At 37.5% G+C, this 26,158-nt stretch overlaps 1 long non-coding RNA gene across 2 annotated transcripts; it reads right to left on the bottom strand.

Annotated features, from left to right (window-relative positions):
- Positions 1-24,782: 24,782 nt before the first annotated feature.
- On the bottom strand, positions 24,783-25,632 carry LOC149611438 (uncharacterized). Of its 2 annotated transcripts, none has more exons than XR_016376401.1 (3): positions 25,238-25,632; positions 25,031-25,164; positions 24,783-24,906 (listed from the first exon to the last, which is right to left on the bottom strand). It is a non-coding gene; the product is annotated as an uncharacterized LOC149611438 (long non-coding RNA). The 2 variants fall into 2 exon arrangements; XR_016376400.1 differs by lacking the exon at positions 24,783-24,906 and adding an exon at positions 24,931-24,971.
- Between the last annotated feature and the right edge of the window lie 526 nt (positions 25,633-26,158).

Raw genomic sequence — 26,158 nt, 5'->3', positions numbered from 1 at the left:
CTCTATTAACGCTATGGAGAGGGATTCTTTACTATGGGATGAAGTTGACTCCAGTGAAAATTTGGATAGTAGTTCAACTTCTGATTTTGAAGAATCAAGTTCTCAAATGAATAAAAGGAAGCGTTCACCATCAATCGAAAACCAAATAGATGTTGCGCAATCATACGAAACTGACAATAATTATGGAGGTCATTCCTATCATCTCTTGAACGAAGAACTTATTTTGAAAAAAAAAGGAAGATAACTGTTCTTCACCGCTTACTGCACTCGATGAAATTGTAGGGCTGCGGTGGAAAGCTTAGGGGAAAATATATGCGAGAGACATTCCATGCCTCAATTGTCTAAAGAGACGATTCTCCCTACACAAATGAATGTGTCCGACGAAATTCCAAATGTTGGTATAGGCAACTTCGTCGAAAATATGTCCGAGTTACTGTCCATGCCTCAATCGTCTGAAGAGACGATCCTCCCTACACAAATCAATGTGTTGGACGAAATTCCAAGTGTTGGTATTGACAACTTAGTGGAAAATATATCTGAGGGACAGTTCACACCTCAATTGTTTAAAGAATCGAGTTGTCCTTCACCGAACGAAAGGGCTAGTGTTAGGACTGAAAACTCAGAATCCTCGGAAATGGACAAATATGATGAAGAAGACTCCGATCCCGAATCGGCCAAATTTGTCTATTCCTTTGACCCTAGATCATTTAATGTAGAAGATGTAAACGATCAAAAGTTGCCTAATGATAATCATTATCTTAATCTCGAAGACGAAATCGATATAGTGACGAAACATAATAACGATTATCTTAAATTGGAAATCCTACCCATGACTATGTCTTAATTGAACCCAAAATATATCGTTCATTTACTGAAGGAAGTTGGAAAGAAAAGAAATTGGCGATAGATGAGTTAAAAACAATAAAAATCCAGAATTTTGAAAGGGTTATTTTTATTGTACCATGTAACAGTATGTACATAATTGCCGTCAAGAAAAAGTCTACTAAAGATATATATATTTTCCATCCTTATGATAAAAGTGGTAGCTATGACGCAGAGTGTAACAGTCTGTTGAAGTTGGCAAACATACTTTTAAATGAGAAACGCAGGTATTATAACATAAAAATAACCGATTCATTTAAGTCCCCTAATATTAGAGAGTCTGGGTTTTTTTGCCCATTTATATTTTTTGCATTCTTAACTGCATTTCTACCTTCGATTTTTTCGCAAAGCTTAGTTCTGAGAGAATTAGAAAATGGGGATATTACTTAATAGAAAATAAAGCTTTTATAATGCTTTCGAAATGGTCATCTGCTAAATTTCTCGAAAGGTAGAAACCAAAGTCAGAACATAAAGCGATCGATAGCAACAATGTTTGACCAAGACTTCAATATATTTAAAAAAAATCCTTATATCTCTAATGAAAAAGTTTTCGACTTTTCTGTCATACCAAAAAAACCACGTATTAAATTAATACGTAAAGGTATGGTTCTAAAGTCCTATCTGTTACCTCCCCGCGGTGGAACTGGAAACGATTAAGATTAAAAAATTAATCGGCTAAAACAGAAGGCAAACGGTTTGAAACTTTATTTGTGGGGCTTACTTAAAGACGTGGGATCCCTGGGGTGGAGAAGAAAATAGAAAATAAAGGGATTAATTACATTTAGGCCCATAAACTCCGTTTCAAAAGAAGGGAGACCAGTGCCTATATCTCCCAATCATGATTCATGCCCATTCAATCGGTATCGTTGCTTCAGATAAAATATACCGAGGAATGACAAGTTAGCTTTCGGTATGCTTTGTGTTCACGGTGACTTTTGTGGCGTGGCTCATTTCTTGGCAAATATCGTACGCAACCACTTTTTGTACCATCATAAGTATATCAGACGTGTCCTATAAGTTTGGCAATGGTTACTTAGAGCTAGAATTAGTGGAACATCATATATTCTCTTATAAGACGCTATCCAAGCGGAAATGGTATATCAAGCTATTGGAAGTATTATACTTTGGGAATATGCCTTATAAACTTATGCTTGCATGTTGAAGAGGGTTTCCGTTGAAATAGATGGTAAAAGAAAATTAAGGAGAACAGTCCCTTAGCTCACGGAAGGATTTTTCACTACAGGGGGAAGGAAATAGGGTGTAAAACACGAAGTTAGGGAACCATTGTCTACTTTGATCTCTCCTTTGCGTTGTACCTGCCCCCGCCGGTTTGAAGCTGGCGAGTTTTCCCCGAGATTACCAAAGGGCCGTTCATAAACTACGTCACGCGTCCAGGGGGATAGGGGATTTTGCCTTAGTGTGATGCTAAGTGACTCAGGGAAGGGGGGTGTATAGGGAAGCGAAAACTGAAAGCGCACGTGAAACAACAGCCAATCACAGCGCTTTTTCTTTCCCAGCATGTCTTTTTTCCTAGTCTCTGGCCGTTGAAAATTTTGAATGATTTTTTTATCATGTATTGAAGCGACGTCAGAAATCACCTGTCCCGCCGCATCCTTTTTTCGCACCTTATTTTCAAAACTACATACTCAGAACATGTGTTGGAAATTAGAGATAATAACGGTTGTTTTTTATCTATATCCAGATTTTTTATGCCTGTGTTTTTTATGCATCGCGGTCATTCTTGTAACCTTTTTTATCGCGATGCCTTAACTATATAACCGGATAACATTCCGATAACGTTGTCAGTTCTCAGTTGTTCAGAGTTCAGTTCCCAGTTATCAATTGTTCAGATAGCGATGTTCAGTAAGTTGTGTTCCCGGAAATTAATATTAATGTTTTAATGAAAATTAATAAAGAGTTTATAACCAGTTAGTCCCAGGGTCGTTCTTGCGTCAAACAACAACAGGTTATGGGCCCAGCACGCTTCCACTGCGCAGAGGTTTAGATGTCATACGAAGTTCAACGCCGGGAAGATTATCCTTTAAGGTGCGGAGTCAGAAGGAGAATGGCCGGAAATCACCTGGGACGAATCGAGACGTTAACGAAAGATAATTATGATACCTGGAAAATGCAAGTGGAAGCTCTGCTTCAAAAGAACGACCTCTGGGAGTACGTAGATGGAACTTCAACGAGGCCAACTCTGGTGCGGGGAACGGAAGACAACGCCCAGGCGGTCGCTACCTGGGACAGTAATGATCGGAAAGCAAGAGCGGACCTAATCTTGTCGATCAGTCCGTCGGAGTTGAAGCAAGTAAAGAATTGCACGACCTTACGCAGAAGCTCGTGTCCATCTACCAGTCCAGTGGACCTGCCCGGAAAGCCACGCTGCTGAAGAAAATGAAGGAGGGAGAAGATGTCCGGGACCACGTCCGAGAATTCTTCGACGCAGTAGACAAGTTGGCTGACATGGGAGTAGCTGTAAACGACGACCAACTGGTCATTATGTTGTTATACAGTCTACCAGAATCGTATCAGAACTTCCGTTGCGCAAAAGAGTCCAGGGATGCGTTGCCTGATCCGGAAGCCTTAAAAATAAAGATCCTGGAGGAATCGGACGCCAAGCAATCTAAAGAAGACGAACCCGTGCAGAATGCGATGATGGGCAGTAACCACTTTTCCCGGAAAACTGCAGAAAGGGGTAGAGGAAGAGGTTTACGTGGACGAAGAAGCACGACCTTTAAGTACAAGTGTCATGGATGCCGGAAACCCGGCCACAAGGTAGCCAATTGCCCCGTTAGTGACAATGGTTTTGAAAAAAAAACCAGAAAGAAGGAAAACGCCCATCATGTACTGGCAGAAAATTTGGCCGAGAAAGAATTCGCATTGCACCTGAAGGCTGATCACGATTCCTGGTGCCTGGACAGCGGAGCCACCTCACATATGACTTACAACAGAGATTGCTTAAATGATTACGAAGAGACCACGAAATCTTTAAACCCGGCCATTTCAGAGTCAACGAAGACACGAGGTGTAGGCGAAGTAAAAGTACCCGCAACGAATGGTAGCGACAATCGAATTCTTCGCCTGGAACGAGCCCTTCATGTCCCGGATTTAAGAACAAATCTCCTATCCATTGCCAAGATGACAGACAAAGGACGTGAGGTCACATTCAAGAAGTCGCAGGCCTGGATTAAGACGGCAACCGGGGAAGTGATTGCAGTTGCTGACAGAGTTGGAGACCTTTATTTCCTGAGAAAGGCTGAAGAAACGGTCCATGCAGTGCAAGCGGAAATAAAGCCAAGAAGCAACCTGGAGAACTGGCATTTCCTACTCGGTCATTTGAACGAGAGAAGTTTGAAGGAAATGGCCCGGAAGAATTTGGCTACGGGACTCAACATTGAAAAAGATGGGAGCCTGGGAATCTGCCAAATCTGTATCAAAGGAAAGCAATCGAAGGAGCCGTTCCCGAAAACCGAAGATAGCCGCACGTCGCATGTCCTGGAAATAGTACACTCTGACGTATGCGGACCGATGAGAGTAACGTCGATGAGCGGAGCCAAGTACATCGTCGTTTTCACTGATGATTATTCCCGGTGGAGTGAAGTCAGCTTTCTAAAACACAAGAGCGAAGTGTTGAAAGCCTTCGAAGAATTCAAGCATCGAGCTGAAGTGGAAACCGGGAGAAAAATCAAGACATTGCAGTCCGACAACGGAACCGAATACTGCAACAATGAATTCGACAGATTCCTGAAAGACTCTGAGATAAAAAGAAGACTCACCGTTCCATACACCCCGGAACAGAATGGCATTGCTGAAAGAAAGAACAGAACACTCCTGGATATAGCCCGATGTATGATGATACAAGCGCAACTTCCACCATCATTCTGGGCAAAAGCGATGGCCACGGCTAATTCCATTCGAAACCGTTGTCCTTCCCGGAGCATAAATGGAGAAGTACCATTTACCAGATGGACCGGAAAGAAGCCATCCCTGCAACATTTGAAGATTTTCGGCGACAAAGCTTTGATGTTGGACGAAGATAAAAGGAAGGGAAAGTTTGCAGCCAGGAGTAAAGAATGCGTTTTCATCGGCTATTCTCAAGTCTCGAAGGCCTATCGACTATGGGTTCCGTCCGAGAAGCAAATTTACCGAAGTCGAAATGTCAAGTTCCTGGGAGAATTTAATAAACAAGGCGGATATGATGATTTCGTCACTCCAGAAGTCAACCTAAAATACGGAAGCAAAGCTAAAGACGAAATCGAAGTCCCGGTCACTACACACGCTGCAAAACCGCCAGGCAGAGAAGAATTCAAAGAAGTCAAAAAGGAGTTCAAAGATGAAACCTCGGAAGAATCTAATGCCCAGGAAAACGAGGACGTCTTCGAAGAGCCCTCAGAAACCCTCGTTCTGAAGAAAAGTCCCGGAAGACCGAAGAAAATTAGAACTGGAGTACCCGGACGACCGAAGAAATCATTCAACATGATTCCGAGCGTCTCAGAAGAGTCTACTGAAGAGGCTACTGACGAGCAAGAAACCCTGTCCGATGAGTCAGCAAACCTAGCCATCTTATCAGAACCTTTGTCCATGAAGCAAGCCCTGGCTTCTCCGTACGCAAACGATTGGAGGAAAGCAGTAACGGAAGAGTTCGTTTCGCTTATCAAGTGCGAAACCTGGGACATCGTTGACTGTCCGGAAAACCAGAAGGTCCTTGGAAATCGTCTCGTCTTCCGAACGAAGTACTTACCCAGCGGAGAAGTAGAGAAAAGGAAAGCCAGGCTCGTAGCAAAAGGTTTTGTCCAGAGGCCAGGGATCGACTACCAAGAGACGTTCGCACCCGTCATTAGATCCAGCTCAATAAGACTGCTTATGGCCCTTGCTGTGGAAATCGGATTGGAAGTCCACCAAATGGATGTCGTCACGGCTTATCTTAATGGCGAACTCGAGGAGCAAATATATATGGTCATCACGGAAGGATTAACAGAATCTCTCGAAGAAATCGTCAAGTCAACCCGGTTCGACAAGTCGATCATTGCCAGAGCAAAGAAATGGGCCTGGGATGTGGAAGAAGAGGGACATAAAGTCTGTCGCATCAAGAAATCCCTCTACGGCCTAAAACAATCGGGCCGTCAATGGTACAAGAAGTTACATCAAAGACTTTCGGAGATTGGAATGACACCATTGAAGAGCGACCCCTGCTTATACGTTTTAAGAGTCGCGGAAGATGCTATGATCATTGGAGTCTACGTCGATGATCTGATCCTTGCAAGCAACAACCCGGAATGGATGAGTGATGTAAAGCTTGAACTAGGGAGAAAATTCGATATGAAGGACCTGGGGCCAATCCATCATTGTCTCGGAATGGAATTTCACCAAGATCTAAAACAAAATACCATCCGGATTTCCCAAGCGAAATATGCAGAAACGGTTCTGAACAGAGTTGGGCTCTTCTTCTTAGATAGATTTTTTTCCTCTCAAACTATCATAGATGGCGGAAATATCAATTCTTCTGGCTATAATTTTAGACTGACACTGCTGGTTAGATAGATATTTTTCCTCTCGAACTATCATAGATGGCGGTACTATCAACTCTTCTGGCTATATTTTAGACTGACTGCTGGTTAGTTAGATATTTTTCCTCTCAAACTATCATAGATGGCGAAACTATCAATTCTTTAGACTATATTTTAGACTGACACTCCATGTTAGATAGATATTTTTCCTCTCAAACTATCATAGATAGCGAAACTATCAATTCTTCTGGCTATATTTTAGACTGACTGCTGGTCAGTTAGATATTTATCCTCTCAAACTATCATAGATGGAGAAACTATCAATTCTTCTAGCTATATTTTAAACCTGCATTAAGTTGATAGATAGTTTTTTCCCTTTCAACAAATCATAGATTGCGAAACTATCATTTTTCTTCAGCTGAATTAGCTAGAAATCACGCCTATCAAAATTTAGTATATTAAGGCAGTCTTGCACAATCAATAATTTAAAAAGGATCACTTACCATTTCGAGAAATCTATCATATCATTTACAGAAACCCTTTTAAAATTCTATCAAATAAAGTGCTTACGAGAAATCAATTGAGTATTATTTTGGTCAAAACACTTAAAATTAGATCAAATTTAAACAAGGATAATTAGGAATATGGTAATGCAAATGTACACATATTATAATAACAAATTTTTAATTTTAGTCACTCATTTAGTACAAAATATGAGTTTTTAATAACAATGAGAGTTCACAGTCCACATATATTTTAATTTTTACTAAAGTAATGGCTTTTAGCTTTCATTTCTTATTTAATTTAAATGGTTTACTTAAATGTTTTTTGGCTGGACTTAGGCTAATTAAGTGAAAAAAGAAAATGTATCACATATTTTGACTTAATACTATTTGGTTTTGTACATTCTTTTTGTTTTTAAAGTGACCATTTCTTTAAATTATTTACCATAAGATTACAAACTTTAATATTTAAAATGAGTTTAATATACCTAGTAAAAATTGGAATTTATTAAAGAATAATATATTCTAATTTTTACTAATGTAATGGCTTTCAGATTTCATTTCTTATTTAATTTCAATTGTTTACTAAGTTTTTTTGGTTGGACTTTCAGGCAAGTTGAATGAATATAAAAAAATAAAGCATATCACATAATTTTGATCACATTTTGTTTGCACTTTCGTGTTATTTGGAAGCGTCTCAATCTTATTTCTTACTTAAAATTACTAATTTTAATATTAAAAATTAGAGCTAAAATTTCCTTTAGTTACCTAGTAATGTCAGAATTATTCGATGAATGAAGATTAATTTTTACTAAGTAAAAAAAATTGAGTTTCAATTCTCATTTCTAATACCATTGGAAGGACAAGTTAAGTGCCAATTAGAAAAAATATCCCATTACATTTTGTTACATATTTGTTTTAGGCAGTTTTTAGTTGTCGTTAATGATTCCCTGCTTTTTTAGTTCATCTAAGCGGAACTCACGATAAAATAATATTTCGGCTATTCATTTTGGTGTTAATTTAGACCTTCTTGCTCTTGCCAAAGCCCCGGCTTGACTAAACAATCTTTCCACACTTCCTGAAGTTGCTGGAACAGTCAAGTAAATTTTGGCCAATTCTGAAAGTCTTTATATAGAAGTTTTTAGTCACTCTAATGTAAACAGCAAGAAAATACAATTACAGTTGCTATGTTACCTGGGATATTTTTGGTTGTATTTTTTCCAGAACTCCAAAGGGTTATCAGACACTTTTTCAGAAGTTAGATCGTGAGACAAGTATAGCTCCACTTCGTGGATTTCCTGGACTACTTTTTTCTTGCTTATAACATCGCTTATATAGGCAAATACACCAAACTCTTCACTCTCAACATCAGGCATTTCCTCAATGGAAGACTTAGAAGTTGAAGCTTCATTGCTATAGTTGGAATTGGAAGATTCAGCACACTCTGTGGCTGGAATATAATTGTCTAATGTTTGTTTCAGTATGTAGACTGCGTCTTTTTTTGGCACGTATCCAATTTTTAAGCAATTTTACCTATGAAAAATACATCTCAATTGAAAAATGTTAAATTATTTAAAAATTCTGAACACCTTTACTTGTCAAAAATTCAGTTCTTTGTTTTGGATGAAGCATTGCCGCAACGAGGTATGTAGGGAGTTTGATGATGTCCTTGAATCTTTTCTTCAATTCAATGATGAGCTGCATTTTCATCGATGTAAGACATACAGGTCTAGTTTGTTCAATTTTGAGAATCGTAGCACTAATGACTGGTATGACAAAACAAGATGTGACGCCATCTCCTTGCAATAGGTCTGTGGTCATTTGAGCAGGTTTTAAAAGAGAAAAAACCTCTCTCATGAGGGTTCTAGATAAGAAACATATTAAGGTTCTATAGGCTTGATAAAAATTGAACTAACTGATTTACCGATTAATATTGCTTGGGGGTGTTAATTTTACGTCCCGTTTCTCATACGCCTGTAACATTGTTTGTTGAGTTGGAAAAAATATTTCATCCTGCAATAGGAGTAATTTTTATTTTCTATTTAACCTTCCATAAAGAAAATAAAACTTATTTTACACCTTGAAGTAATTGAATAGCAAATAACACTGAATTCCATCTTGTTTTCACAGGCATAATTAAGTCCTTAGTCTTTGCTCTTAGTTGATCTATCAAAAAAATGTATATTTCTCCACAGCATTAGCCTTTATTTCACCTTACTGCTATAGTAGTTTGATCTTCTATAAAAAACTATGATCTTGGTCACGTAGTCAATCAATTCCCTGGTCGTCGCATCTTTCCTAATTGCGTCATTGACAGCTAACTGGATCGTGTGCGCCAGACATCCTAGCCTTTCCCCCACAATTTCACTAAGATCTGGCTCAAAATCTGAAAAATAATTAATAGGGCTATTTTATAGCAGTATACTATAGGGCTAAGTTGGGATGAAAAAGGCTTGGCCTAATATTATTGCACATTAGTCTGACACTGTGACATATTAAAAAAATGACCACTAAAATAATTGAAGATTTAATGTTAATCAGACCAAGCCAGTTTACTTCAGTCTTATTATTTGTGAAAAACTGGCACCATTATCATCATCCATTTGATCTTGAATTTGGTCATCATCATTGTCTGAGTTTATTTGCTCCAAGTCGATACCAATATTCATCCAAGTATCGTAGATCTTGTTTTCATCATTTTTTACAGCAAAAGCTTTCGTGATATTTGCAGCGTTGTCAGCCATGATTTTCCCTAGCTAAGATTAACATTTAAAAACGTTTAAAAATTTTCACATTTAATAAGGATTACACATAAATACCTGCAATCGTCGGATGCCAACATCGTCTAGTATCTTTGTAACTTGTTTTTTGATATTTTCGCCAGTATGCCTCTCATTGAATGCCAAAAAACCTATAGTTCTTGATTGCAGTTTAAAATTGTCATCAGTAAAATGCGCCCTAACACCAATAACTCCTTCTCTTCTGCGGGTAGACCACATGTCCAAAGAAATATGAATTCCACCATCCCTAATATTTTTAAAGGTTTTTCTTAAGTAAGGAACTATACGAGTTTCAAAGGTCTTGGTTAAGTTTCGACACAAAGTCTTCCGTGACGTAAGGTTTATTCCTGGTGCAATCGCACTTATTAATAGTTTAAATCCCATACTCTCTGGTTGATTCAAAGGCGACCCATCTAAGCACACCATATCCAAAAGGCCCCTTTCATAATTCTTTTGAACTACGCTGTTTGATCCATATTTTGGTACTTTAGTTGAAACAACAAACTGGTCTAGTGAACCCTTCTGGGTTTCATCTAACCTAACTCTCTTTTTTCCAAGGCTATTATCAACCCACTTTGCACTTGGATGTTGACCCTAGGATTTATAATTATAGAATATTTTATGTTCATACCTGCCTCCCCCGGTAAATGTTTGATTTAACGTAAATACTTACTTCTGTATGTCTCTTGAAGTTAGAAATTGTATCACCTGTGCTTCCTCTTATTAGTTTATCACAATATGAGCAAACTAGTATCGAAGTGTAGTTTTTGGTATCCTTATCAAGTACATGTCCGTGATATGTATAGTGGTTTTGGACTTTCCTTTCCAATGTTGTTGTGTTGAAGGCATTTTTATAAACATCCAATGGTACTATTCTCACTGCCTTCCGAACCTTTTTACTATTATCCTCTTGAGACGAAGTATCTTGGGACTCTGAGTCATCTTCAAGCAGGTCTTGCTCATGAACTATTTCCTCTGCAGCGTAACTGCAAACATCTACGTCAGGCTGGCTATCTTCTATTCTTTCTATTGAATCCATTTCATTTCGATCATTAGTTTCATTACTACTATCATCTTCATGAAGTTCTGAGTATGAATGTTGATCGAGGAAAACATCATTCCAGTAGCTTGACTTCGTTGAACTTGGTGTGTCTTTCAACTTATAACTTTTTGGAGGGGAAACCACCTTGCACGGATTTCTGACTAGTGAATTTAAAGTTTTGGAGGTAGAATTTAATTTCGTTGAATCCTGACGTACAGAACAGGAACCACTATGACCAGGGGCTGATTTCATCGTTTCGTCTGTGTTTCTTACACTGGATTCTGAACTATCTTAAGTTCGAGATTTCTTGACTACAGACTTTCCTTTCAGTAACCGCACGTACGCATCGTGCTTATTATTTGGCATTGTGCTTTATTATAAACTAGACTGGTGCTCGTTGACACTGCGAAGTGCGAACAGAGATTATACTAGACTTGAGAAGAGATTAGAGAACAAGATTTGAGTAGATTAGAGAACTAGACTAAGTAGAGATTAGACTACTGAACTTAATAGAAATCATTTCACCGATGACCGAACCAATCTACCACCGACTACCGAACTACAATTTCATTAGAATCCTTACGAATACCTTCTCGGACTCTTTCCGACGAAGAAAAGAGCTACCAGCAGCACAACAGTTCCACCAGAATCCACACCCAATCTGGCACTGGGCGCTCTCAAGTTTCGAAACTAGAAAATACCAACGGATAATTTCAGACCACGTGATCAACAGGCAAGATTCAACCGATGATCAAGCCACATAAAAAAATCGCGCGGGAATAATTCACCCCTCCCATAAAAAAGGAGTCACACTTAAAAATTCCATGTAAAATATCTTTCCTTCCCCCCATTGCTCTCGTTCGGTTGCACTCTAGGAAGCAAGGGATTTGATAGTTAAACTTTTACCCTAAATGTTATTCTATTTCAAAATTATTAAGTGAATTTTAACATTTAAAAATTTCTAATATTATTTAATTTCGTGTATAAATGCATTGTATTAAGTCCACTTTAGTTTTTCTTGACTAGAGACTTTCCTTTCTGTAACCGCACGTACGCATCATGCTTATTATTTGGCATTGTGCTATATTATAAACTAGACTGGTGCTCGTTGACACTGCGAAGTGCGAACAGAGATTAAACTAGACTTGAGAAGAGATTAGAGATCAAGATTGGAGTAGATTAGAGAACTAGACTAAGTAGAGATTAGACTACTGAACTTAATAGAAATCATTTCACCGAAGACCGAACCAATCTACCACCGACTACCGAACTACAATTTCATTAGAATCCTTACGAATACCTTCTCGGACTCTTTCCGACGAAGAAAAGAGCTACCAGCAGCACAACAGTTCCAACAGAATCCACACCCAATCTGGCACTGGGCGCTCTCAAGTTTCGAAACTAGAAAATACCAACGGATAATTTCAGATCACGTGATCAACAGGCAAGATTCAACCGATGATCAAGCCACATAAAAAAATCGCGCGGGAATAATTCACCCCTCCCATAAAAAAGGAGTCACACTTAAAAATTCCATGTAAAATATCTTTCCTTCCCCCCATTGCTCTCGTTCGGTTGCACTCTAGGAAGCAAGGGGTTTGATAGTTAAACTTTTATCCTAAATGTTATTCTATTTCAAAATTGTTAAGTGAATTTTAACATTTAAAAATTTCTAATATTATTTAATTTCGTGTATAAATGCATTGTATTAAGTCCACTTTAGTTTTTCTTGACTAGAGACTTTCCTTTCTGTAACCGCACGTACGCATCATGCTTATTATTTGGCATTGTGCTATATTATAAACTAGACTGGTGCTCGTTGACACTGCGAAGTGCGAACAGAGATTAAACTAGACTTGAGAAGAGATTAGAGATCAAGATTGGAGTAGATTAGAGAACTAGACTAAGTAGAGATTAGACTACTGAACTTAATAGAAATCATTTCACCGAAGACCGAACCAATCTACCACCGACTACCGAACTACAATTTCATTAGAATCCTTACGAATACCTTCTCGGACTCTTTCCGACGAAGAAAAGAGCTACCAGCAGCGCCAAAGTTCCAACAGAATCCACACCCAATCTGGCACTGGGCGCCCTCAAGTTTCGAAACTAGAAAATACCAACGGATAATGTCAGACCACGTGATCAACAGGCAAGATTCAACCGATGATCACGCCACATAAAAAATCGCGCGGGAATAATTCACCCCTCCCATAAAAAAGGAGTCACAGTTAAAAATTCCATGTAAAATATATTTCCTTCCCCCATTGCTCTCGTTCGGTTGCACTCTAGGAAGCAATGGATTTGATAGTTAAACTTTTACCCTAAATGTTATTCTATTTCAAAATTGTTAAGTGAATTTTAACATTTAAAAATTTCTAATATTATTTAATTTCGTGTATAAATGCATTGTATTAAGTCCACTTTAGTTTTTCTTGACTAGAGACTTTCCTTTCTGTAACCGCACGTACGCATCATGCTTATTATTTGGCATTGTGCTATATTATAAACTAGACTGGTGCTCGTTGACACTGCGAAGTGCGAACAGAGATTAAACTAGACTTGAGAAGAGATTAGAGATCAAGATTGGAGTAGATTAGAGAACTAGACTAAGTAGAGATTAGACTACTGAACTTAATAGAAATCATTTCACCGAAGACCGAACCAATCTACCACCGACTACCGAACTACAATTTCATTAGAATCCTTACGAATACCTTCTCGGACTCTTTCCGACGAAGAAAAGAGCTACCAGCAGCGCCAAAGTTCCAACAGAATCCACACCCAATCTGGCACTGGGCGCCCTCAAGTTTCGAAACTAGAAAATACCAACGGATAATGTCAGACCACGTGATCAACAGGCAAGATTCAACCGATGATCACGCCACATAAAAAATCGCGCGGGAATAATTCACCCCTCCCATAAAAAAGGAGTCACAGTTAAAAATTCCATGTAAAATATATTTCCTTCCCCCATTGCTCTCGTTCGGTTGCACTCTAGGAAGCAATGGATTTGATAGTTAAACTTTTACCCTAAATGTTATTCTATTTCAAAATTGTTAAGTGAATTTTAACATTTAAAAATTTCTAATATTATTTAATTTCGTGTATAAATGCATTGTATTAAGTCCACTTTAGTTTTTTAAATGAAGCCTAACCCATTTTCGAAATTTTGTTGGGAGTAATGTTCCTTGCTTCGTCGCCTTTGTGAGATTTTTTTTCGTGACCCGGGGGGCCCTGTTGGTTTCTCTCACCAAGCTTACTTGTCTGTGAATACACAGGAGATTTAGAGTTTTAGAGCTTCCCTAGTGCTGAATCCATAGATGGAAACGCATCTTCGTTGGAAAATAACATGGTCTGTCTGCCATCGCTCTGTCTGAAGTGAATAAAAAACAACGTCCTTAAAATTGCATTATTTCAATTTATTTGACGTTAAAAATTATTTTTTTATAAATTATATCGAGTATTTTTACGGGATATTGTTAGTTGTAATTTTAAGCTTAGGATGGAGTTAAAATTTTGGACTTTCGACGGTTAGAACGCGTGACATGGTTTTTCCGCTTTAATTGGTATAATCAGGCTTAAACTAATTAACTTGTTATTGATTTTGGGGTAATTTTAGATAAGGAATTGAATGGTTCTGCGCAATTTAGCATTAATCGAAATAGGTGAGAAAAAACAATCTTCGGGCTTTAAAAGCATTTTTTTGGATTCCTCATAATAAAATAAGTCAGGTAAACAATTTTTCTTGTTAAATTAACCTAATTAGAAGTTGCAAATAACGAAAAGCTCATTTAAGAACTCCCAAAAAATGAATTTCACAAACGCGTGAGACTCTTACGGCTGCAAAACCACGTTGATATCTCAGCGGAAAACAATTTTTCAAAATTTAAGTTTTCGGTTATTTTAATTTTTTTCGTGTTGATTAGTTTATCCAATTAACGTCGTATATTCGGTTTCAATAACTAAACCTTTCTGATTCCATTAGTGGGAATTTGAGCTCTCTACGACCACCCGTTGATTAATTAAGCAATTAAACGTCTGAAAATACAGGGATTTTTCTTTTGTATCACTCCAATATCGTTTCGTATTTAAAATAGCAATTGGTTAACAAAATATGACTTATTCAACTATATGGAATCTAATGGAAGTGGTCCGAAGGTCCTATGACTAATGACTGATTAGTTATTTAAATAATTACGAAGATGCCCCCCCTGTTGAAGGTAAACCTAACTATGAAGCGAGAGAAAATGCTACAGTTCCTTGTTTCTCTTTTGTTTCTTGCTAACAAGATATGTTGATGCTCAGTAACTATGATAGTTTTAATTGGATATGGTCACGTGATCTGTTACGAGTATCATATTGAAAAATCAAATTGAAATCTTCAGAAACGACTGAAACAATCGATTATAAAATTTCTGGACTTTAAATTCGACAATTTTTAAGCCCAAATTATGCATTTCGTTTCGAGTAAAGGCACCCGTTTTTATTTGCATAGAAGGTTAAGGCTAGTAACTCACAGCGCTGCCACTACCGCGGGATGAAGGAAAAAAAGATTAGATTGAAATTTTTCATCTCTAGTATTTTAGGACGCGGCTAAGCAGATAGCGCCAGCAAGTGCAGGGAAGAATAAGAGCGACTAATGTATTCACTTTTAAGTTGAGTTGACGTTGTACATCTGTATTGAGGAGCGGTTACAAAGATAGTGGGGTTAGACAGCGGTAACGGGACTGACTTAACGCGGAGGGATAAGCAATGTTGAAAAGGCTGTGGTCGAAAATAGATCGGCGGGAAACCTTCGATGTGACAAGTCGTAACACTGAGAGTCAACCGTAGCGAAGTTTGTTTGTCCAATTCAGAGTATTGCGACCGAAGGGGCCGTCACTCCTTCAAATCTCATACACCTAGGTTTTCAAATCATTCAAATCACATCAATCACTACCCAAATCTAGAAAATCACTAGAATCGCTATGAAATCAATCAAATCGTTCAAATCGCGGCACAAATTAGTGAAATCGCTAGTAAATAATTCAAATCACTATACAAAGCAGTCAAATCACTATACAAAGCAGTCAAATCACTATAAAAAGCAGTCAAATCACTATACAAAGCAGTCAAATCACTATACAAAGCAGTCAAATCATTATACAAAACAGTCAAATTACTGTACCTTTGTCAGTCATGAAATCATCAAATCATTAAAATCACTATCAAATAAATGCCAAATCACTTGAATCACTAGCAAATCATTCAAATCACATAAATCGCACCGAAATCATCGTAAAATCGTTAAAATCTCTCTCAAAGCATTAAATTTGGCTCCAAATCAGTCTTTAATCATTGAAATCATCTAAAACGATTGTGATTTCAAATCTCGTACGCTCCGGCTTGTAATGAGTCTGACGGTCTCCTCGGAAACGACACAAAGAGGGCGATTGAGATGCACATTCTCGCTCAAACTAATTGTACATTCTTGCAACTCCGTCTATACTTGTGGTGTTTTTTTTTTAAATTTGAGATCGGAAAACACCCAGCAATAGGCCATATTTATTTTGCTTCTAATTAAGTTAATTATCATTTAAATTTGATGAAAATTACAGCTAATAATCTCCATTAACTCCTCTATTTAAATTTTCTCACGCGCATTCTTTTCTTTATCCATGCTAATATAGTCAAAGGCAGCAGGCTTGCCTTTCTCTATAGACCAGACCTAAACAAGACTACCGAGACTCTGAGAGAGACTGTTGTTTATCTTTTCTTTAGCTAACTTCATCTACACAGTGTGTAGAGCATAGACAGACATACGAAGCCCACCCCTAATCCCACTCAATTCATAAACTGAGTCGGCATTGAATAAACCAACGCTTACTAAAGTTCTAAGATATTAAAAACTTCGATATCATTCAAGTAACGATTTATTTTTCTACAAATTTTCATAACTAACAAAATTGCCTATCAAAGATGAGTTCATATTTTTTTAAATGAAATCAGAAAACAAGATGTCGCCACTCGATATCATTCAAGTAACGATTTATTTTTCTAGAAATTTTCATAACTATCAAAATTGCCTATCTAAGATTAGTTCATAATTTTTTTAAAATGAAATCAGAAAACAGATGTCGTCAAATAAAATCACTCAAAAAATCAATATATTTCTCAAGGAATAATGTCTATCATTTTTTATTACTTCTAAAAGATGGGGTTAGTAGCCAGATCACGTTGAAAATCGATATTTTTCTCTAGAAGATTTCAACGAATCAATTAATCATATCAACTTTGAGTGCACTTTCTAAGCTATCAAACTCAATCGATCATTATAAATCAAATTTTTCTTGAAAATAACTATCAAAATTGATACTTTTATTGAGGCAGGTTTAGTTTTCTATCGTATCAAGTGGTAAAACTATCAAATGATATGATAGTGCCCAACTTTGCTTTCGCGTGCCTTGGTTGTCGCGAAAGCGCATTGGGAGTATAAGAGAAATAATACTAACGATACGTTTATTAAACGTCATTGGGAAAACATTAAAAAGTCTAATAACTCAAAGCAAGAAGACGAAGCGCTGAAGCTTTGCGTTAAAGCTGGAGGCAGACCAAACAAAGATTGCGGTAATGCCGAGTCCTTCGTTATATTTAGAAATTGTTTAAATCAGTTTTCTATATTAACATATAAATTCGAAAATAACAAGCCAGTATTAACACTGGGGGAAACGTGATAACGAACATTAGATTCCTTTTTTGGACACGACAGATTTTATTTTAAATGTTTAGTTCCTTATTGACATTATCAAAAGCATCATTACCCTGAAACGAGGCGCACTTTAGCCTCTCGTGTTGCGACTAGTTGATCCCATTTCAAGTCATAATTAATTTTCGTGAATTTAAAATTTTCTCTTACTACGTCTGTTAGCTATCGTTTTCCGTTTGCGTGTCAGGATAAATTTATTAAGTCAGGGCAACATTTTAAAAGTTTAAAAGAATAATTTACTTAAAGTCGTACGCAACTAAGAATTAATACAGCTATTTATCACGGACGCTCTAGCCGAACTAACCTCTACGTGTCAAAACGCGCGACCTCCTAAGGTTCTCTTATCACTTAAACCGATGACACGCCTCCTATGATATTTTTTAATTTTTTTTGTATTTGCTTACATTCGGCCATGCAAAAAGTATAATCACCTGATTATCGCGACATTATATACACTTAATTTGACTCATTAGCGAAACATTTTCTTTTCTTTTTACATTAACAAAATTTATGATTTCTCACTATAAAATTAGCTCAAACTAGTCATTAATCTCTACATTATAAAGTCTTGTAGGTAATTTGGTGTCTTTGTTTTTCGAGAACTTCGTCTAGTCGTTGTTTCAGGGGAGTTCTCTACTGGTGTCACGTTCCGTCTATCTAAAGCAACGTCACTATCGCTGCACTCTGGTTCTTCCGGTGAGTCCCTCCAAGGAAGAACAGTTCTTGCTTCATTTTCGTCATCAGAATGAATACTTTCTTCACCGTCAGATGTGTTGTCTATGATCGGGAATCGCTTTAATTTATCTGCAGGAGCCGTATTTCGATAGAATCTACAGGTTCGCTGGTTTTCAGGGAGATCTTCGATTAGATATCTGTCGTACTTCAGTTTGTCTGTGATGACGTATGGGCCTCGGTACTTGGCCGCGGTCTTCAAGGGCAAACCCGTCGCTTGTTGTTGCCTTTCTACTATAACCTGATCTCCTGGTTTATAGTCAGGGGCGCGTGCCCTTCTAGCATTAAATCGCTCGCGTTGTTTTTCCTGGTCTATTCGAATCGATTCAATCGCCAACTCTCTTCGTTGCGTCACTTCTTCTGCGAATGTTCCATTGATTTCAGTCTTAATGAATAGATTACTCGGGTTCTTGGACTTATAGTTGAACAACAGCGCGATTGCTTCGTGGCTGAATGATAAGTGTTGTTGATGCCCCATTGTATCTGCATCAAGCGTGCATCCCAGTCTCTTTCGTCTTCCCTCGTACACATACTAGCGATGGCAGGTGTGAGTTGCCGATTTAGCCTCTCTATTTGTCCGTTTCATCTTGGGGTAGCGGTAGCGTTTATGATGTGTTTGATATTCGAGGCTTTACACAGATTTTCGAACGCCTTTCCTGTGTAGGATGTTCCTTGATCTGAGTTGATTCGATCTGGTGGTCCAAACATTCCGACTATTTCCTCTAGGAATTGAACTGTTGGCTTCATGCCCGTGTCCTTTACAGCTCGAATTACAGTGAATTTGGTAAATGCATCAATGCTGCCATGACAAACGTTTTTCCTTTGGTGCTTCGTATAAACGGTCCTAAGTGGTTCATGTGGATGGTTGGCTTCATGTCCGTGTCCTTTACAGCTCGAATTACAGTGAATTTGTTAAATGCATCAATGGCTGTTATGACAAACGTGTTTCCTTTGGTGGTTCGTATAAACGGTCCTAAGTGGTCCATGTGGATGGTATGGAATGGTGAACCGATCTTCTCAATTGAATGAAGCATTCGGGGTTTCTTTCCAGCTGGACGCTTATGATACAAACATTCCAGGCATGCGGAGATGTATCGTCGGACATACCTGCGCAATCTGGGGAACCAGTGCGTTTCATGAATTTTTGCACAGGTTTTATCCACACGTACGTGGCCTATGTCATCATGGTTCATCTTCACTGTGCACCATCTAGCTGCATCTGGTACGACCCATAGTTTAATCTCCTCATCGCTGCTTTGGACGCGTCGGAAAACCCTACCTCTGTCTAATGAGTATTCTTCATGAAATGCCTTTCGTCTTTGGTTAGATTACTTTTCTTTTTTAGTGGTTCTTGGACCATCTTAATTTTTGTATCCGTGAGTTGAGCCGCAACGAGCCAACCTTCTGTATTTACCTCTGTGTGTAAAACAGTAATATCGGCGACAATGTCCATTTCTTCAGCTGTGCCAGTCGGGGCTCTACTTAGGGTGTCAACGTGTGCCATTCGATCACCTGGTCTGTGCTGCACTTCGAACTCTAACTCTTGCAAAGAGAGCCACCAACGTCCTATTCGTAGGACAAGGTGTTTCTTCCCCAAAGTTGATCTCACGGAGCTACAGTCAATGACGACTATAAACGAAATTCCTATGAGGTAGGCTCGAAATTTCGAAAGTCCCCATACCACTGCTAGAGTTTCCAGTTCACTAGAGTGATAACGCGATTCCTCGTTTGTAAGTTTCCTACTCGCGTAATGGATTGGTTGTAGGTTCTGTTCGCTGTCCCGTTGCATGATTATAGCTCCAATGCCAACTTGGCTCGCGTCCGTATGTACTTCAGTTATTGCGTGTGGATTGTAAAGTCCCAAGACGGGTCTACTTGTTAGTAGTCGTTTACAGGTGTCGAATGCTTTTTCTTGCTCTTCCGTCCATTTAAATTCTTCGTCCTTTCGCAATAGTTTCGACAGTGGGGCTGTTACTGTGGCAAATCCTTGAACAAATCTCCTAAAGTAGCTTGTAAGTCCCAGGAATCGTCGAATTTCATGTGTGTTCCGGGGTCTAGGAAAATTCTCGACGCTCTTTATTTTCCTCCCTCCGGGGCGTATTCCATCTTCATTGATCTCGAAACCCAGGTAATCAATGTTCGTTTGCAAGAAATTACATTTCTTTAAATTTAGGGTGAGATTCGCTCCCCGAAATACGTCAAGGGCAGTCTTCAAATTTTCGAGTCCCAGTCGTTCATCTTTTGATGGGATTAACACATCGTCCATGTAGGTCAATGCATTTGCGAAACGTAGAGGACCTAGGACGGTATTCATCATCTTCTGGAAAATTGCTGGACCATTGACCAAGCCAAACGGCATACGAAGGAAGTGATAGTGACCGTCTGGTGTAATAAATGCTGTTTTCTTCTGTGATTCTTCATCAACTGGAATCTGATAGTATCCAGACATAAGGACTAGACTGGTGAAGAATTTATTTCCACTTAATCTTTCCAACTGGTCGTCGATAAGTGGGAGAGGAAATGCATCCTTCTTTGTAATCCGGTTTAAAGCGCGGTAGTCAACGCAGAGTCTTTCGTCTCCAGTTTTTTTCTTTACTATCAGTATTGGGCTTGAGTACGGGGAATTTGATTCTTCAATTATTCCGGCATTCATCAATTCAGATATCTTGGTTCTGACTTTTCCTCTTTCTGCGTATGATAATCTGTAAGGCCGGTACGTGATTTATTCTGTCGTTGTTAATTCTATCTTCATTGCTGTTCGATTCGTTTGCCCCAATTCATTTAACTCATTCGCGAAACAGTCCTGGTACTCGTTAAGTAGATCACACAATTGAATCTTGTAATCTTCCGATACGTGGGGTCCAATGTTTACGTCTTCGATTGTTATTCGTTTGGTTTTGTTCGATTCAATACACAAGATTTCGGTACTTTGACATTTCGGTTGTGCTTCGCAGGGTTCTGCTCGTATAATCCTTTCTCCCGCTTTAAATTGGAGATCGGATCCGGATAAGTTTATCACCGGTACACTAGAAATGCCTTCGTCAATCGAATATATTCCTCTAGGTATGTAATATTACTTCCCTGGGGCGCTTCGAATTTGGCTGTCAATATATAGGTCTCCTTTGTGATTAGCTTGAGAATGGAGGTCGATGAACCCCACATAATTAACAGGTATAACCGAGGCTTTACTCGCCCATAAATTAACTGTCTGCGGTGGTAGTTCAGGAATTTGGATATTTTGCAGCGAATTATCTTCCGTCATAGAATGATCTTCTTTGAATGACCGTATGGTGTCCTTTCGTTTTATTATCGTGACTTGAGGTAATTCCGTTAAAGGTTGTCCGATAAGAAGAGGAATATCCAGAGTATCATCCTGTACTACTATTATTTCCACATTCGCGCTAACTTGATCCACTTTGATGGTCGCTTGCGTAATGCCAACTGGTAAAATCCGTGATGCACCACCGTAACCTCCGATTGATAATCCATCGTTGGGTTTCCCAACAGTTAATCCATATTCATCAGCGGTACTCTCTCTAATTATTATGCATTTACTTCCCATGTCGACGTAAGATTTGATGTGTGTGTGTGTGTGTTGTTACACCCACGTGCGTCTGTGTGCGTTTACATTACTATACTTATGAGGACCGCGACGAGAAAACACACCAATCCTGTGGGGACCGTAGTCAATTATGGGGACGCACACCCCGGTCCCCATTAAACCCAAAAAAAACATATGCTCAAATTAATTATTTTTTGATTTTAATTGCTTAAAATTAGTTTTTAAAGTGGTCCCCACAAAGGTGGTAAATTACACATTGCCGATTTTGTGTCACACACGGACTGATAATAGCGCCCCCTTATCGGTCCTCGCAAGAACTAAAAAGCACACACTACTACTTCCGGTATGAGTGAAGGCCCCATAAAAGCGGTATTTTAACAATGATCATAAAAATTAAACACAAACGCACCGTTTTCTTTATTTTGAGAAGATAAGCACATGAATACTTGCTATCTTAACTAGCTCTTATATAAAACGACTAAACAATATTAGATACGACAACTTACGAAGTTTACTATTATTCATTTATATGAAAAATAATAATTCAAGGTTAAGAAAAGGGTCCCCATAGCGGATGTAGTAATTCAAATTTAAACACAAAATGTGATTTATTTCAAATTTCAATTTAACAGAAAGACATCAAAAACACGAAGATATTTCTACTTCTTTATACGATATCTAGATAAATCGCATTATTTTCACCAAAAGCAAAAAACATGAAAAACAGTTGGCTCAAAGGTAAAGGATATAAAAATCCAAAATTACACACAAAATGGTTTAAATTATAAATTTCAAGAAAAAGGTTTTTTTAAAATAATTTTATACACGACAACCTTCGAAGTTAACTTTTATTCATCTCTTTGAAAGATAATAAAAAAACGTTGGGAATGGGGTCCCCATAGCGGATGTAGTAATTCAAATTTAAACACAAAATGTGATTTATTACAAATTTCAATTTAACAGTAAAACATCAAAAACACGAAGATATTTCTACTTCGTTATACAATATCTAGATAAATCGAATTAATTTCACTAAAAGCAAAAAAACATGAAAAACCGTTGGCTCAAAGGTAAAGGATTTAAAAATCCAAAATTAGACACAAAATGGTGTAAATTATAAATTTCAAGTAAAAGTTTTTTTTTAAATAAACACGAAAACCTTCGAAGTTAACTTTTTTTCATCCATATGAATGATAGTAAAAAATGTTGGGAATGGGGTCCCCATAACTTATGTATTAATTCAAATTTCAACACAAAATGTGATTTACTACAGATTTCAATTTAACAGAAAGAAATCAATAACACGAAGATATTTCTACTTCGTTATACGATATGTAATTAAATCGCATTATTTTCACCAAAAGCAAAAAACATGAAAAACCGTTGGCTCAAAGGTCCCCGTAAAGGGTTTAAAAGTCCAAAATTAGACAGAGAATGGTGTAAATTATAAATTTCAAGTAAAAGGTTTTTTTAAATAATAATATACACGACAACCTTCGAAGTTAACTTTTATTCATCCATATGATAGATAATAAAACAACATTGGGAATGGGGTCCCCATAGCGGATGTAGTAATTCAAATTTAAACACAAAATGTGATTTATTATAAATTTCAATTTAAAAGAAAGACATCAAAAACACGAAGATTTTTCTATTTGGTTAATCGCATTATTTTCACCAAAAGCAAAAAACATGAAAAACCGTTGCCTCAAAGGTCCACGTAAAGGATTTAAAAATACAAAATTAGATGGAAAATGGTGTGAGTTATAAATTTCAATTACAAAGGTTTTTTAAATAATTTCAGACACGACAACCTTCGAAGTTTACTATTATTCATCCATATGAAAGATTATAAAAAAACGTCGGAAAATGGATCCTCATAGCAGATGTGGTTAGTGAAATTTAAACACTAACTGGAAATTATTACGAATCGGCAATCTAGCTTAATTACCCGCCATCGGTAATCTAGCTTGATTTTGTACAATCGGTAATCTAGCTTAACTTCCTTTAATCAGTAATCTAGTTTAATGATAATAATAATAATATTAATAATAATAGGCTTTTATTTAGGATTTACCTTTAAGAATTTTCTTATTTACAAAAGTGTCCTGCTTTTAAGTCAAGATTTTAAAATTAAAGAGAGAAAAGCTCTAATTTTTCTGCTATTACTCAAGACTAGTAAGATTGTTCATATAATTGTTTATCTTATCTATAACAAGTTTATAAGATTGTTTTTGTTTGATGTCCATTGGGAGTCTGTTCCCGAGCTCTATACCCTTATGCTTCAAGCTTTTATTTCTATATCTGGAGAAGTTTTCCGTATAGAAGTTATTTGTTGTGCCACGAGTTTTTACGTTATTATTTGTTGTTTGAAACCATCCTTGAATAAAGTCAGGGTAATAACTAATTTTTATTCTGTACATGAATTTCAGCACTTCTAGGTGGTAATTATGTTGCAGAGATGTAATATTAGCTTTTGCGCTGGCAGCTGTAAGTGAGTCCAATTTTTGCGCTTTAGCTATCATCTTGATACACTCTTCATGTTTAGCAGTTCCCCTGCTATGTTCACAAAGCATTCGTTAAGCATGTTTGCTACAGTTTCTGGATCTTTCTTTTTATTGGCCTTGTATTCCATCTCCGTTATAAGTTTGGTATTCTTTTGCTTGAGGTATGGCTTAATGGTTTTCCAAATATTGGTCGTTTCATTACTACCGATTCCAATATTAATTTTGAAGTATCTTGTCTTCTCTTTATGGATAAGAGCGTTGACCAAGTTTGTCAGTTTCCTGTACATATTTTGGTACTTTTCCTTATGAGCATGGTTTACTGTTCTTGTCTTTGTCTTGAATTTGTCTCTTATGTGAATTTGATGTTTTATATTTGAGGTTAGCCACGGGGCGCTTTTAGTAGATACATGTTTTTCTCTTAGCGGAGCATGCTTGTCCAGGTGGTCAATTATTTCATTTTGTAACATCTGTAGGCCCCTTTCTGGGCTGTCAATGGATTCCTTAGCCTTGTTTAATTTTGTATGGAGTTCTTGAACGAATTTCGAGGTAATTTTCTTATGCAGTTTTATACTCATTCTCTTCCTTGTGATCCATGTTAGGTCATGGTCAGATGCTCCACATGCCTTTACTATGACCTCTGTGATTCGTTCCGGGTGATTTACATAAATATGATCAATCAAACTTGTTGAGTTTAGGGTAATTCTGATCGGGGATGTTATCATTTGTATGAAATGCCCAAGTGTCTTGAGAGGTAGTCTTACCTTTGCCGATAGCGTGGTGGCTTTTAGGTTACAGTTCGTGTCCCCTATGATCAGAATTTCGTTGTTTGTCTTAAACAGTAAGAAATCAATGTTACTCCTTAGTTTAATGCCATAGACTTGTGCAGAGCTGTATTCTTAAAGAAAATTAATTAGATTTTGACCGAGGTTATCGACTCGCGAACAGACAGCGCTTGGATTCAAGCTTACTTAACTTTCTATAGAGTATTTCATCCATAAAACTTTAAACAGAATTACTCCAATTGTTTTCAACCACTAAACGCTGTCACGAACGTGCTGTCAATTTCTAATAAAACAGGGCATCATTGAAAAAATCGTAAATCGAGGTATTTTTGAAAAATTAAAACTGAATATACTTAACATAAAAGTTTCTGAATGAAAAGTAGAAAAGGACCTAATATAAAGATCTTATGTTCATTTAAAAACGTTTTGAATCCTAAGCAATTTATAATTTTTGGAATATACGGTCCAGAATTTGGCTTTTTTTTTATAAAAATTCCAATGTTATTTCAATGGGAAGTTTCGAGTTTTTTCCAAAAAGGCTAATTAATTTTATGTTAATGAAAACCACCCTTGGCAAATTGACTTTTTATAAAATAAACTATTAGATGGATCTCTTCGAAATTTTAACCACATATTGTGAGTCCGGGTTGTTGTTCTATAGATTTTTTTTTTCAAAACAGTAAAAATAATACGAATAAGGTTAAAACCAATAAAAAGTCACCTCATTAATCATTAAAGGCTGCATGAAGTCTTATGTAAGAGAGGTACCACTCTCCTAGAACTATAATAAGTTTCAGATAATTTAATGACAATCAAAAACTGCATAAAGCCAATGCTACGGTATTTAACAACTATAGACCGATATCAAAAGGGGCGTCAAAGGGCCCGCCGTCCTCAGTAGACTGATAGAGAGATAGATCCGGTGAGAAAGGGGGTAATACGTCGGCGGAAAGGGGTACGCTCTGCCTGCTCAACCCCCCCCTTTTATAATGGTCTGTGGAAGATATTTTTAAAACGGCGCGCTTGCGCCGAGAGAAACATAAACGAGCTTCAGTCTCTCTCAACTCAGAAGGTCGGGACGGGGGGAGGCGGAAGGGCTATAAACAC

The sequence above is a fragment of the Phalangium opilio genome, unplaced genomic scaffold, assembly GCF_054372755.1.
Source record: "Phalangium opilio isolate 3A_F unplaced genomic scaffold, DU_Popi_V2 ptg000246l_1, whole genome shotgun sequence".
Lineage (NCBI taxonomy): Eukaryota > Metazoa > Arthropoda > Arachnida > Opiliones > Phalangiidae > Phalangium > Phalangium opilio.
The sequence above is the reverse complement of the archived record's forward strand: the minus strand, read 5'-3'. Positions and strand labels throughout refer to the sequence as shown.